This window comes from Sinocyclocheilus anshuiensis, unplaced genomic scaffold, assembly GCF_001515605.1.
Source record: "Sinocyclocheilus anshuiensis isolate Anshui unplaced genomic scaffold, SAMN03320099.WGS_v1.1 scaffold24, whole genome shotgun sequence".
Taxonomy (NCBI): Eukaryota; Metazoa; Chordata; class Actinopteri; order Cypriniformes; family Cyprinidae; genus Sinocyclocheilus; species Sinocyclocheilus anshuiensis.
In genome coordinates this window covers 999,816-1,003,776 of record NW_015557090.1, presented here as the reverse complement: position 1 = coordinate 1,003,776, position 3,961 = coordinate 999,816, and positions in this window count along the sequence as shown.

The following is a 3,961-nucleotide window of genomic DNA, read 5'->3' as shown; positions in this document are numbered from 1 at the left end:
CGGAGCTCCTCTCCGCGCTCACACCGTCCACGGCTTGCTCCCTCGTGGTGGGCACTGTCACCGGCTCTCGCACCTGGTCTGACGTATTGGGCTCAATATCCGAGGCGATCCTCTTCTCAGCCGCAGGGCGTCGCTCCGGCGGGAAATGGCTCTCCGTCACCGGTGGGCTCAGGCTTATTCTCCGTACCGCGGGGAGATGGTGGGCTGGGTTCAGGGTCCTGAGTGGGGCTGGTGTTGTTGTTAGTGATGTCCACGGTCAGATGGGACTTGCAGGACACCAGCACCCACTCGATGAAGGTGGCGAGGCTCTCTCGAGGACCAACCCCGGACAACTGCGCTCGTGTGGTGGCATTAAGTCCAACTTGATAGAATGAACAAAGGCAGTTGTCCGGGTAGTGCGTGAGGTGAGCCAGGGACAGAAAGTCATTCGTGTGGTCCTCAAGAGAGTGTTCCCCCTGCTCCAGCAGGAGGATTTGTAAGGCGGGGTAATCTATAACATAAAAATAAAAACTGACAAAAACCGGAAAAACAAACGAGGGGAAAGACGCCGCTTTACTTTACTTAGTGGTCGGTTATTCTGTCACGGTCACAGTGTGTGGAGGCAGGCAGGATGACGAGGACGACAAGGATTCCAATAATACTTTTAATGTAGACACAACAAGGCAGATTCAGGAAGATGAGTGAGACACACACACTCGGGGTAACATTCACAATAACCAACCAACTAGAATACAAGAGACAGGAACTGATATAGGGCAGATAACGAGGGGATAGACAGGTGAGCACAATGAGGTGATTAACTAATAATGAGAACAGGAACAATCAAATAAGGACACAGAGGGAGAAACTACAATCAACAGTCCACAGGGGTGTGACAACTTGGCAATAAAGCTCTTTCTTATTCTGATTCTGATTATTGAAAATAACAGAGGGCCTAAAACTGATTCTTGCAGCACTCCATACTTTACTGGCGTTAACTTAGATAATACTCAGATTAAACTAAATAAAATGGTAGCAGTCAGACATGTAGGATCTACCCCATTTTAATGCTTGACCCTGAATACCAGTATAATTTTGCACAGATCATGAAAACTTCCATTCAACAGTTGTTGCACGAAATGCAGAATATGGCGGACATGATATGGCGGACATGACTCAGTATGAAGGGTCCAACATGCACCATAGGGGTACACCCTATTGTAATCTCAACATTATGTTTGTGTAATTTTTTGCACACTTTCTTGGATATATATATATATATATATATATATATAATTCATTCAGAATTTGAATAAAAGTTTTGTTTTTCATGCTGCTAAGAGAACCAACTTGGCAAACACATTGCAAAGTTTTGGGACTGACATCTGCATATAAATGGTGAATTCCTTCTCAAAATCACAATGATTGACATAGTGATAATCATAACAATGGACTGGACAAAATATCTTATGTCAAAATAGATGTGCTATTTTGCTAAAGGAGATGAAGGCTAAAGCATGCTCACTAATTTCAAAAGCACCCTCAGTGATTTGATTATGGAACCGGGCCTGATCCTCCGGGACTTGGCTCAGTTGTCATTCATTAATATTTGCACTGTCCCACCCTGCTTCACACCACAATATACAGTCCTTAACAAATTTATTAGACCACCTGTCATAATAAAGAGAGAAAACAAATTTTAGGAATCTGCCAAAAACTTGTTTAAAACTAAAATTTGTATTGTCATTTATTAGGCAAATAAATTAAACGACTAAATAGTCATTATTCACACATAATTACCAAAAAATTGTATATTTTATTTTTATTTTGTATATATTTGTATAAGATTGTATATCGACTGATTATGTCATTGAAACGCCGTAAATGAGCTCGCCAGCGATGTTTGTTTTTTCCGAAAACACGGAACCAAAAAATGTCATCAGTCCCATTAGGTCAGGGGTTGGCAAGTTCGGTCCTAGAGAGCCGCAGTCCTGCAGAGTTAAGCTCCAACCTTGAAAAAAAAAACGCACCTGCCTATAGCCTTAGTAATCCTGAAGACATTGATTAGCTTGTTCAGGTGTGTTTGATTAGGGTTGGAGCTGAACTCTGCAGGACTGCAGCTCTCTAGGACCGAACTTGCCTACCCCTGATATAAGGGCTGTAAATAGATTAAAATTTTTTATCGAATTAATCACACCCTTTTTCTGTGATTAATCGCGATCAATCGCACACTTCATGAATTTAAGCATAGACCATTTATCTTGTTTCAAATGGTAATTTTGTCATCATTTGCTATATCCAGCAAAGTAAACCAAACGATTGAAGGGTGATTCTTAAAAATCTGTATTTTCTGCAAGCTTTTTTCAAGATAAATTTAGATGTATTTCCAAAAAAGTACACATAGAAACTCCAAAAGGACACCTAAGAACCAAATGAAAGAAATAAAAATGTAAAAAAAATAAAAATTCAGAATTGTATAGTACGTGTACAGTGAAACAGCAAAGAGCTTTTTTACATTTTAGAGAAATCAAGTTGCGATACTGAACAGGACCACATGGAGATTCCAAAAACAGAAAGTTTTTACCAACCGCCTGCTGACTGCATATATCTACTACAGTACATGGATCCATTCAGAATAAATAAACACAGCAACATACAAATGACAAATCAAAACATTATCGTGAATGTGTGTGGAAACAACGAGAATGTATGTAAATGTCTGAGCCTGTGCATAAATACAATCTGCGATCAGTGCGTCAAGAGCACTCATACACACATTATTATAACGGAATCACGTGTGCTTATTGTGCGACTCCTGTACACCACCGCAATTGCCTTAACCTTGATTGCAGTCTTCATCCATCAAAACTTTACTAGTGAGACACTGGTTATCCAGTTGAGAAAACGTACACTGTAAAAAGAAATCTTAATTTTACGGAAAATAACGTCTCAGTTACGTATGGTAAGGGACAGCCCGAAGGGCAGGACCTTGTACTGGTATGCCCGCCCCCCGAACGCAAACCGCAGAAATGGCCTGTGGCGCGGAAGGATCTGAACATGGAAGTACGCGTCCTTCAGGTCGATCGCTGCGAACCAATCTTGGGGACGGATACACCTGAAGATGCATTTCTGCGTGAGAATCTTGAACGGGAGCCTGTGAAGGGCCCGGTTCAAGACGCGCAGACCCAAGATAGGTCTCAAGCCACCACCGGTTCGTCCTCCCGATCCGCCCACTGCTGCTCACTGGCGAGAGAGGAGGGTGAGTGTGATACGGCTCTGGCTCGTCCACAACCCCCCGTCCCCTCAGGGGACCCAGAGGTAGAAGAAATTGCTCTTCTGTCGAGTATTTGGGTACCACTGATCACAAGGTCAATGGCGGAAAAAAAGGAAACAAAAGATTCTCCGCCCGGCAACTCCGAGATGGTCATACCCCCGCAATGGGAGCATGAGTCATCCACGAAAGCCATCTCAGCGTGCTTCATGCCCAGACACGAGAGGCAGCGATCGTGACCATCACCCGGCGCCAGGTAACGACCGCACCCAGAAACACACGGATGGTACGACATCTTTAAAAAGACGCGTCTTTAAAAAGACGTTCCACCTGTGAAGCTCTTTTAGATGGAAATTGCTCTTTTAGTGTGCTGAAGCGCACAGGGGAGATGGCTGTCTGCAACACACACAGGGGTAGTGCAGCCTGTTGTGTGCAACCCACTCGACACGGGAAAACCACCGCCGCTGAAGCGCCGTACCACCAGCACGAGAGCTCACGAAGAACGTGCTTGACTGTAGTTCTCACTACCGTAGACTTAAGTCAGGAGCAGAACGATAGAACCGCTCGGCTCCGAAGCGAAAAGCTGAATATGCGCTGCATCTGCTGCCTACTTATACTCACGCTGTGATCAGCAGCAGCTGGATGCAATAATCGCATGCCAATGTGCATTGGCTCATTTAGTTTACAGTCGAAGTAGATTGGTCTCGCTAA